Raw genomic sequence first — 12588 nt, forward strand, 5'->3', positions numbered from 1 at the left:
CCTCGGCCAGGGCGATCCACCACTGATCACAAAATTTTTAACTTCAGAAGAATTTTCCCAAGAGTTATTGTACTCCCACCGTTCTGCACATCACGAACCACCAACTTTCGGATACACACGGGAACTGCTTTCGAAATCATTACGTTCTCAATTTTTCTGGTGTTAAGTAATACATTAAACTAACGCTACAGTTAACACAATGGTTGAACGAGAATGTTTAGTCTTACCTAGAAATTGTTCGTATCTTGTAAATCTAAGTGATGAAATAAAGTTCAATATAAATCATAAACCGTTACGGCACAGCAGTGGAACTCCATACAATTCTCTTACTAGAAAGTGTTCACATTTTCATCGCTTGTTTACGTGAAGAATATAACTTTTTCAGGTACACTTGATTTGAGAGTGTATGGATTTCTGGCTGTCTTGACGCAAGGTCTATAATGAAGAATGATAAGATGGGAAGGTTTATATAAACATATTTATAATTACATAAGTTTATTCAAATATTAATATTGCCCTTCTTTAACTATTCAGTGCAATTTTATCAAAATTTGAAAGAGATATTAAAAAAGAAATGTTTTTTTTCAATATTGTTTTTAGATGGTTATTAAAAATCAATGATAACCTTTGCTTTATTATTTACAAACCCCACCCCACCCCCTTATTTGTTAATTTTTCCTGCGTTTCGTTCTTTGACCTATCATTTTGACAATTCAATTTGAGAGGTTTGAAATTGCGTCAAGATAGAAATTTGGTGTGAGAGAGCGAATTATTTCAAGGATCAACATATCATATCTTTCTATTAATCCGCAAACATGCCTAGTAGTAACTTAAAAAAACCAAACTCATAAACGACAAAAAATTCGATTGTATATTTTTTATATATTTTTACAGTTTTACAGTACACATTCGCTTATTGGCGCTTTTTCAGTTAGAGTGCTTTTTAATTGGCGGTTCGCTAGTTGGAGCACGCGCCAATCAAAAAGCAGTCATCCGTCATTATTGTATGTCAGTTTTACTCTTTTGTTTCAATGCCATTTTTATTGAAGGGTCTTTGAATGTTAAACTCAAAAAATTAAGGCACAATATTGCAAACGTTTTTAGTTTTGCAGTTTGTATGACAAATGTTTTCGTTTAAAAATATTTATAAATATATATATATATATATATATATATATATATATATATATATATATATATATATATATATATATATACAAATAGAAAGTGAATTATATCACATCCACTATTTAAGGAAGTTAATGATACTTATATTTTCTAACATCAATCCAAATGCAGTAATCCTAATTATTATTATGGCCGCACGCTAACTTTGTAATTTGTGAACTATGGTAGTATTACTTCAGCCATTCTATGTGAAACTGATATAGTGGTTTTCAGATTTTCGTGAAAAATGGTAGCTTGTTTTGGTTATGGTAAAACATTGAACCTGTATTATTTTTTTTGGTGATTCGATTTTTTCACTTTTCCCAAAATAACTTTTATCAAAAACTCATAACTTTTGAACCACTAAGCCGATTCGGATGATCGACACATCAAACTGAAGTTAATTAGCTAGTCTTTTTTTTAAAAAAGTATCTAACTTGCAGGAAATTTCAATTTTGTTTTCGTAATTATTGATTCTATCAATTTTTTTTTATTGTTTACATGGTTTCGGGGCCAACGGCGCTGAAATTTTCTATATATTTTTTTTAAACTGAGGATTTTTTACACATTTACATTTTTTACTCAAAATCAGATGTGTCCTTTTTTACTTTTTGAGTTATAATGTTAACCGAGATGATCGATATATCAAATTAAAGCCAATGAGCTAATTTTTTTGGAAAAATATTACACTTGCGAAAAAAATGAATTTTGTTTTCGTAATTAATAATTGTATCTATTTTTTTATAGTTTACATGGTTTCGGAACCAAGGGCGCTGTATTTTTTATATTTTTTCTTGAAATCTGAGGATTTTTTACTTAACATATTAAAAAATGAGGGAGGTGTTCTTTTTCGTTCTTGAGTTATGATTTCTCAAAGTTAACATGTTTTTAAGCTTCTTTCGATCATCCTATGCGACTAGACTATATATATAGGTATATGCGAATAGAATTCCTCTTTTTTGCAAGTGTGAAATTATTGACTTCAATCAACTATGTCGATTATCTGAATCGGTTTAGTAGATCAAAAGTTATGAATTTTTGAAACCCGTAATTTTTGGAAAAAGGGAAAAAAATAATTTTTTGAACCATCGGTTAAATTTGAAAAATCATAATTTAAAAACGAAAAACACATTTTTGATATATTATCTAAAAAATCCACAGTTTTCGAGAAAAAATATAAAAAAAATTTTCGCTCTTGGACAATGAAAAGTATAAAGAACAAATACGATCAATAATTAAGAAAACCAAATTATTTTTTTGCAAGTGTAGTATTTTTTCAAAAAAGACTAGCTAACTGGCCAATTTGATATGTCGATCATCTGAATCTGTTTAGTAGTTCAAAAGATATGAATTTTTGAAAAAAGTTATTTTTGGAAAAAAGGGGAAAAACTAGATTTTTCGAACCACTCTGAAATGGAATGGGATCTAATATTTAGCGATGTGAAACAGAACTAGCAATCTACAAGAAAAACTTGAGAGCCACTATATCGGTTTGGCATGGAATATATATAACACTAAAAAATATAGTTTAGTGTTAATTTCCCCGGCAACTAAAAAGCTGATTACTAGAAACTAATTGATGTTAACGTTTATTACCTTGTAAATTCTAGAAACAATACCAACAGAGGGTATTTAAAAAAATAAAAATGGCTTTTTACGGGGTGTGTTCGAAACTGAAAAAAATAAAATTTATTCAAAAATCATATTTTTATGATGTTTTTTAAGCGTACATACATAACCTAGTCGTATAATTATTGTATCATTCAATTTATTTCATTGAGAATGCTTTAAAATATTTCAACCGATGCTCTTACCACATTTTAATGTTTTTATTCAATGTCCAGTTTCTATGACGAAGCTTCATTCGTAAATTACACATTTGTCATCATTGGTGGAATACGACCATAAATGGTGTTATAGCACAGCAAGTTATGATTACAATACATATGGGTTTATTCTGATAATGCAAATATTGACGGCATTATACATAAACCGATAAAAATGCATTATAATATTTGTCCACAGCACTTTCAGCACCTATATATATTTTATTCGAAATTTCTATCCCATTCGCCGTGTTTATCATGATGATGCTAACATTAATAACATCATATATGAACCTCCCATCTTATATATGACGTTTCTCTCCGTTTTAGAGACATCTTAACATTGTGTTCAATTTTTAGAGCGTAAACCATCTGTCAATTTTTTCACTGTTTACATTTTCTTGCCACAAATCGTTGCCACTTTTTTCTCTGGTTACGGCCTTACGACCTATAACTCATAGCTTGCTGTGCTGCTAGATCAATATTTCAAATGTGACAACCATATCCAGCTAGGCATTGTGCGCAGGGTGCATTCGAGAAAATGCAATCGTCTCCACCCAATGGGGTTATAAATCACGCCAGATATAACCCGTAACGAGAGACACAATGAATGTAATCGATGTTTTTCCAATTGGAGGGCACAAAGCCATAGACTTGCAGATGCAACCGTGGAACAAAAGAGAACCCCCACAAGCCGCAGAAGAATTAAAATCAAAACTTTAGATAATGCATCATTGATATTTATTCTGCCCGAAGCACATCTTTACAGGATTATGAAAATGATTGAAGGGCTCCCCAGCCCTTCACAAGGTCACCACAGAAAATCTCAGCGCGTTATTCCAGCAAGTTTGCTTGACACATCCATCCTCCGCCCCCTGGGAGGGCGGCGGAAAACAGCTAATTAATAATTCCACGTCTAGACCGAAAGAATTAGTGCGAGTTTTCCCCGAGCCAACCAACGAACGAACCACACAGCGAACAAAAGCCACACCGAACGCAATTAAGCGTGGTGAAAAACGAGCCGATTAAAGACTCGCTTGTGCACTGGAAATGGAATATCCTTCGCAGGAACTTGTTTTGGTTCCATTCGTTGTCCTAGTCGCTCGGTGGCGTCCGACGGGGGGACGAGCAACGAGATATCAATTAGTAGTTATTGGATTAGTTGAGCTGGTCTTTTCCCCCTAAAGATGAAAGCGTGTTGAAATTGTTGCTTCGGATGATTTAATGTTTGGATATTATTGTAAGTTTGTTGTGTGACAAACTTTGGTTTGTCTTTTGCGGTGAATTGCTATAATTGTCAAATATGACAATAATATTTTTCAGCTTTGTCTGATCGTAAAGAAAATTCTATTAGATCGAACTGTTGCACTTTCAATCGAATTCACGCAGACAAGACACCTTATGAATTCGAACGTTATCATCTCTACCGTTTCTCAGCCACAAGGGATGAAAAATCGATGCTACCAATTGTCGTTTCAGCTGCACCACGAAACGAACACGGTGTCATTGAATAGAATTTATTTGTATCAATCAGCAAACTGTCGATGTACGATGGAAATCCATGGAGAAGAGGCAGATGTGACACAAAATTCAAGCGGTTTCGTCTCGCCAAGATGAATAGAAATCATCTTGGAAGCGAGGGGTGCATCAGTGGCGTATATGTTTCTGTTCGTATGCTCGCGTGCCTTCTCAAAACGATCCCCTCGCCATTTTGCTAGTACAAATCAGCCGTGAGCGTAGTTACTATTTCCAGACCCGTTTCTGATCTATTTCCCACGGCGACACTGAGCTATTCGGGGTGAATTATGAGACTCGGAACACTGTTTGAACGAGAGATCCGATTATCGGTAATTTGACTGGTAAAATTCAAGCGAACCGCTCTAACGAACTACGGCCAGCTGACCAACGATCCACCAGTTCGGTTCTGGTTGGGAAAGGGTTGAAGAAAGGATGGTCCGCTCGAGAGTGCGAAAGGTTCGGCAGCGTTACATAACCCGACATTTATTGTCGTTCGTTTGGCGGTCCCTTTCACAGTTTATGCTTCGAAAATGTCAATTTATCGGTGGAAACCGCTCAGCTGAGCCAACGCTGAGCGGGGTTTTATCTGGAGGTTTTATTGTTATTCATTGCTTTTATTCATTACATGGATGGAGAAAATCGATGCGTTCAAGGTTGGCATGGGATCCATTGAACTTCTATCTCTTGGTGCCCTTGTTTAAATATAGAGATTAAGTGTGTCAGTGGTACTGAGATCATCCACTGTTTTGGAGAATATGAAAAAAAAACGCATTCTGTCACAGCAGTAGAATAGTTGGTAAACCGCCCTTTATCTCGAGATAATTCGAAACGAATTGGAAAATATTTTTCTCGAAATAATCTCCCTGGACACAAGGACTTGATCGTTACACAAAAACATCAAATATCTTCTGTAGCTAGGCCATAAATTCTGTCAGTGAAATCGCGACTGCTGTCAGCGAAGAAATTTGAAGCGAAAAATAACGGGTAATGTGTAGGGGACATGATCAAGGAGACGTAGGACTACACCAACGACTGTCAATTTAAATAACTTATCGAATATCCGAGTAGTTTTCCTGTACCTATTAGTAAAATTACATCTCTGACGTTCCGAAAAAATCCTAAACAAAAAATTCAGCATCTTTCACAGAACGGCAACAAAAAATCCGAAATCGATTGTGTTGGTGGTAACCAGTGTTGCCACATTTTCATCTGTACCAGAGGGGTTACAAACCTTTCTCATCTGTACTTTTTCTTCCAAAAATCTGTATCATTCAAAATATTCGTTGTTGAGAAAAATCTATTTTATTGGCATGTAAAAATTTATTTTTCATTTATTTACTACAAACACTACATTTATATTTGCAGGTCATTCCTGTGTTTGATGATGCTTAAACATATTTTTTTTGAATGTAGATTGCATACTATCATTTATTAAAATTTTCGGCTGCCGCCACGATGTTTATTCAAATCTTCTGATCTCAAAATAGCGTTCATCGTATCGCTGCTGAGCCGATTTCGAAGCTTATTGTTGTTTTGATTATATTCAGGAAAAAAATCGCTCGACTGTTGACGAGGAGTGAGGCATAGTGAGAACGTTACAAACAAGGCATGAAAGCGCCGAAAATGGGAGCGATGTCACATTTTTGTCCACCAATCCTACACATGCTCGTTTGTCTGAAAATGTGACTTCCTTACGGAGTAATTTTATCTTTAGGGAACGGAATTAATCCTCCAGATCTTGTATATTTCCATTGTAGAATCCAGGAAACACTTCCAACACAACGTTAATGCTTGTCAAATTGGAAAAAAAAAACTTCTGGGATTTAACATTGCCTCAGCCTTGAGCGTCGCATCATTAAAATCGAATCTTTTTTCTCATTTGCTTGATCATTTCCACGAAAAAACTGGGATAAATATTCTTAAAATGATCTGCCTTTTGCTGTTTATTGTTCTGATAGTTTCTTCTGCTACTATTCTAGCCTAAAAAGTCTCACCCTGTACCGTACAGATTCAGTACCAAAATAACGAAAAAATCTGTCCCTTTCCAGATAAATCTGTACGTGTGGCAACACTCTTTTTATTTATTTATAATGATACTACATCCCATTGAGAGATTAGATCTTCTTCACAATTTTTCGCCAATAGTCCCGATCCATGGCTGCAGTTCTCCAACTCCCGGCTGCACCGATTCTTGCCAAGTCCTGCTCCACCTGGTCCAACCACCTCGCTCGCTGGGCTCCTCTCCTTCTTGTTCCTACCGGATTCGATGCGAACACCATCTTTGCAGGGCTGCTGTCCGGCAATCTTGCAACATGCCCTGCCCATCGCACTCGTCCAGCCTTGGCGACTTTCTGAATGCTGGGTTCGCCGTAGAGTTGCGCCAGTTCGTGGTTCATTCTCCTTTTCCATACTCCGCTTTCCTGTACACCACCGTATATTGTTCTGAGCACTCGGCGTTCGAAAACTCCAAGCGCTCGTGAGTCCTCTTCAAGCATCGTCCATGCTTCGTGCCCATAGAGAACAACCGGTCGAATTAGGGATTTGTACATGGTACACTTCGTACGGGGTCGGAGTTTGTTGGACCTCAAGGATTTGCGGAGCCCATAGTAGGCACGACTTCCATTGACAATGCGTCTTCGAATTTCACGGCTGTTGTTGTTGTCAGTTGTTATCAACGAGCCAAGGTAGACAAATTCCTCTACCACCTCGAGCTCGTCGCCGTCGATCACAACACTACTACCAAGAAGAACTCTGTTGCGATCAGTCCCTCCAGCTAGCATGTATTTAGACTTAGACGCATTGATCCCAAGCCCAATCAGCCCTGCTTCGTGTTTCAGTCGGGTATACAAGTCGGCTACCGTCGCATGTGTTCTTCCGATTATGTCCACGTCGTCGGCGAAGCAGATAAACTGACTAGACTTGTTGAAAATCGTGCCCCGCATGTTGAAGCCCGCTCTCCGCATAACACCTTCCAGCGCCACGTTGAAGAGCAGACAGGAGATTCCATCGCCTTGTCGAAGTCCCCTGTGAGTCTCAAATGATTCCGACAGCTCACCTGAGATCCGCACACTGTACCGCACACCGTTCATCGTTGCCTGAATCAGTCTTGTCAGCTTTCGGGGAAAGCCGTGTTCGTCCATGATCCTCCATAGCTGTCGTCGGTCGATTGTATCATATGCGGCCTTGAAGTCGACGAAGATGTGGTGTGTAGGGACCTGATACTCGCGGCACTTTTGGAGGATCTGCCGCAGTGTAAAAATCTGGTCCGTCGTCGAGCAACCGGGCATGAATCCGGCCTGATAACTTCTCACAAATCTACTTACTATTGGCGATAGGCGGCGGAAGAGGATCTGAGACAAAATTTTGTAGGCACCATTCAGGATTGTGATGGCACGATAGTTCCCACAATCCAACTTGTCGCCTTTTTTATAGATGGGGCAGATTACCCCGTCCTTCCACTCCTCCGGTAGCTGTTCTGTGTCCCAGATCCTGACTATCAACCGGTACATACACTCTACAAGTTTTCTCGGACCTCCCTTGAAGAGCTCTGTTACGAGGCCATCCTTACCAGCTGCTTTGTGGTTCTTGAGCTGATTAATGGCCTCCTTAACTTCACCCATCGTCGGGGGTGGTACGTCGTCGTTGTTCATTGCACCGGTGTAGTCCTCCTCAACGCCGTCTAGGTCTCCTGTCTGCGCGCTGTTCAGGTGTTCATCGTAGTGCTGCCTCCACCTTTCGATCACCTCGCGTTCGTTCGTCAAGATGCCTCCTTCCTTGTTTCTGCACATTTCGGCCCGCGGCACAAAGCCTTTGTGCGAGGCGTTTAGTTTCTTGAAGAACTTCCGCGATTCTCGAGAACGATAAAGCAGCTCCATCTCCTCACACTCTTTCTCTTCCAGGCGGCGCTTTTTTCCCGAAAGAGATGTGTTTGCTGCCTTCGTTTCAGTCTGTATCGTTCCACGTTTTGTCGAGTCGCTCGTTGCAGCATGGCTGCGCGTGCTGCATCCTTCTCGTTCAGGAGCGCTCGGCACTCGTCGTCAAACCATTCGTTCCGTTGTCCTCGTTGTTCATACCCGATGACGGTCTCTGCTGTGCTGCTAATTGCTGATTTTAAGGAGTTCCAGCATTCATCGAGGGGAACAGCATCCAGTTCGTCTACCCCCGGTAACGCAGCTTCAAGACGCTGCGAGAATGTTGCAGCAACGTTCGGCTCCTGTAGTCGTCGTAGGTGGTACCGTGGTGAGCGCTGGTGTCTTATGTTATTGACGACTGACAGTTTAGAACGCAGTTTGACCATCACCAGGTAGTGGTCTGAATCGATGTTAGCGCCACGATAGGTTCTGACGTCGATGATATCCGAGAAGTGCCGACCGTCGATCAAAACGTGGTCAATTTGTGTTTCTGTTTGCTGTGGTGATCTCCAGGTGTAACGGTATTGGAGGCTGTGCTGGAAGAAGGTGCTACGTATGGCCATGTTCTTGGAGGCAGCGAAGTCGATAAGTCTTAGGCCGTTTTCGTTGGTTCGCTGATGGGCGCTGAACCTACCAATTACCGGTCTGAATTCCTCCTCCTGGCCGACCTGAGCGTTCAAATCACCGATGACGATTTTGATGTCGTGTTTTGGGCAGCGATCGTATTCACGCTCTAGCTGCGCGTAGAATTCTTCTTTATCGTCATCGGTGCTAGCTAGATGGGGGCTGTGGACGTTGATAATGCTGATATTGAAGAAGTGGCCTCTCATCCTCAATCTGCACATTCTTTCATTGATCGGCCACCAACCAATCACCCGTTTTTGCATCTCCCCCATCACGATGAAAGCTGTACCCAGCTCGTGTGTGTTGCCGCAGCTCTGATAGATGGTATATCCACCATGGAACGATCGCACCATCGAACCTTTCCAGCACACCTCCTGCAGCGCTACGATGTTGAAATTGCGGGCTCTCAACATTTCCGAAAGAATTCGGGTACTCGCAAGAAAATTGAGAGATTTGCAGTTCCATGTTCCGAGTTTCCAATCTCTAGTCCGTGTTCTTTGCGTAGGTCTAGTCCGATTGTCCTGTCTCGAATTTCTTTGTGAATTTTCCTGTGCGTTTTATTTTTACGGATGGCTTACAGGGCCTGCACCAATCCCCTGTCTCGCCGGAGGACCGTCGTGCACAGCTCTTTTTAGAGTCCCCGCTGGCACGAAGACAGTGATCAGCCGCCCCTAACATGAGAATCAGACGCTATTTTGAGCCGCACCTCCATGGTGAACAGACGCTCGGATAGGCCCCCTTCCCTGTCAGCATACGACCAAGATCCCACCGGGGTTGGTTACCCGATCTTCACTATGGTTACTCGTACCCCAGCCGGTACCACTGGGAGGTAGGGATAGGTGTTACTGGACAGGAAGCTAAGGACCACGAATGGGGTCTATTTTATGCCTGCAGGTACGCGAAGTACCGATGGTACGCTTAGTCCAGTCATTTACCAACCGTGGCAACACTGCATGTGACCCAAAGATGAACGTCCGATGTCAGTGTGGCTGTACATCAGGGTGCCAATGAATGTATGGGAAAAAACGACCTTCAAATTTCAAAAAGTTATCCCATAAAAAATGTTCACCACCTCGAAAAAAAACCCTACACTTTTGCAGCTCAATTAGACTTATGGGAGAGTGGTACAAAGCGGTCAAAGTTTGAGTTTGTTGAAAATTGAAAAATCATTGAAGGAAATCGGGGTTTTTGGAAAAAAAAATTTGATGCCAAATGTCTTAAAATTGTATGAAACGTCGAGATCTACTGTCATCTCGAGATTTTTTTTTTGTCAAAAATCGACACTGGTTAATTTTAAAATTTTCAAAAAACTCCGCTTCGATTGAGCTGATATTTTGCATGAGGTTTTTTTTGGGGCAGTGAACATTTTTTATCACACAGTTGCAGCGATAAAAATGAAACATCGCGAGAATGTCCGTTTAGGAAAAATCGTTTCTCGACTCTCGGTCAAAACCATCAACAAAGCTTGTTGCATCAGAACAGAGCCGATGCGCACGAGAGCAAATACGAAAGGCAACCAAAAGTATCGAAGGTGTGCTATTCACATGTACAGGGAATGAACAAGTTCTAAGTTTCGCGCAACGAAAACAAGCAACACACACAAAGCCAAATATTGATGACTAGAAGCGGCATATAATCATTTACACTCTTCTCTTTTTTCGCCTGCTTTGCCATGGCTCGGATGGTTGTGTTAATTGCAATGCCAGATGCACTTCAAGTGGAATATTCGCTAGCGTTCACAGCTCGAGGAGAAACATAAAACACAAAACGAGCAGAATAAGCGAACTTTGTTGTTTCGGGCACAGAAAGATTCTGAGATTTTTTTCACATGAGATGCAATACTTATACGCTAGCGACAGCTTATTTACTATGCAAGGATGGAGTTTACTTCGCAAATATTCATCAATTTTCATCAGATTTTCATCAATTTAAACCATATACAGACTATGGGCTTGTAATGTATAGCATATCAAACAAGTCTTGGAAAATTTCCGATTCCATTGGTATGCAAATCGTTAAAATCCGTTCGCAGCAAAATAAGTTATTCACGTTAACTTCATTTCATAGAAACGTGACCTGTTTTCTGATTTGGTACCCTTAATGTAAGACGTAGTCCTACGTCAAAAACAGTCTAGCAGTCGAAATGAACGTGTTCAAGGGCAGCATAAGTTGTATTTTGCGTGAATCTTTACAGCTTGATCCGTACGGATGATGTGTGAGCCTTTTATTGATTACTAGCTGACCCGGGAAACTTCGTCCCGCCCAAAATTTGTTTTTCGTTATCACATCAACGTTTACTTAATAAGCGCACGTTCATGTGTCCAATCGCAGAACTGTTCATTGATTGATCTTCTAATCTACCCTTTAAATTTATTTTTTACTATAAAATTTCAGTACTTCTACCAACACTCGATATCAGATTATTTTCAGACACAATCCTCGTGCAAGATTTTTCATCCACTTGCAAATAACATGTTTCTCCGTTACATGGAATAAATGTTTGATACAGAAAATATGATAGAATGAAGACAGCCCTCAATCGGACAATTCCTTTCTCGAGTTTTGCTCTTATCAACACATTCGACGAATCATTTTTATTTATATAGATAGAAGATCCATTTCCACTTTCGAACCAAGATCAATTTCGTTAGCGCAAACATCAGTCCATTTGATGTTTGCGCTAACGATCGCTTGTCAATATGTAATTGTAGAACATATGCGAATTAAATTTTTCGAATTTTCCCATTTTCCTTCAGAGTTTTCCGAAAATTTTCAATTGTCGTGTTTGGTTAGAATATGTTTGGTTGAAATATGTGTATTATTTTTATGGGACTCCCTCTCCATTCCAGAGGATGGAGGGGTGTCGTACCATCATAGAAACATTTCTCGTACCCAAAACCCTCACATCCCAAAGGGCCTGGCCGGGTAAGGGAGTAAAAAGTGCCCCCAAACCAAATCACTAGCTGTATGGCAAATATTGTAAAGGATATTAAATACGAAATTTTGGCGTTTTATTTGAACCCCTATGTGGTTTGACGTAGGATCTATAGTGGAAAATGTACTTTTTCGTTTATTTCACGCCATCCTCAAAAGATCCGAGATAAAAATTTGAAAAAAATACTGAATGTGCATCTTACTACGGTGTATCAAGAAAAATTATCAAAAAAAATTTCATCAAAAATTTTAGTACCAAAAAAAATATTGAAATTTTGAAATTTTTTTTTGAGATTTAGAGATTCAGTACTACTCTAATTCATATTTAAATGTGTTTCTACGGCTTTTCTAGATATGTGTGATTTTTTTCAGTTTTTTTCAGTGTTGCGCGGTATCAAAAAATATTTTTTTTATATTTCCAAAGAGTGGTTAGGTAAGGGAGTAAAAAGTGCCCCCAAACCAAATCACTAGCTGTATGGCAAATATTGTAAAGGATATTAAATAAGAAATTTTGGCGGTTTATTTGAACCTCTATGTGGTTTGACGTACGATCTATAGTGAAAAACGTACTTTTTCGTTTATTTCACGCCATCCTCAATAGATCCAAG

The sequence above is a fragment of the Toxorhynchites rutilus genome, chromosome 1 (assembly GCF_029784135.1).
Source record: "Toxorhynchites rutilus septentrionalis strain SRP chromosome 1, ASM2978413v1, whole genome shotgun sequence".
NCBI lineage: Eukaryota > Metazoa > Arthropoda > Insecta > Diptera > Culicidae > Toxorhynchites > Toxorhynchites rutilus.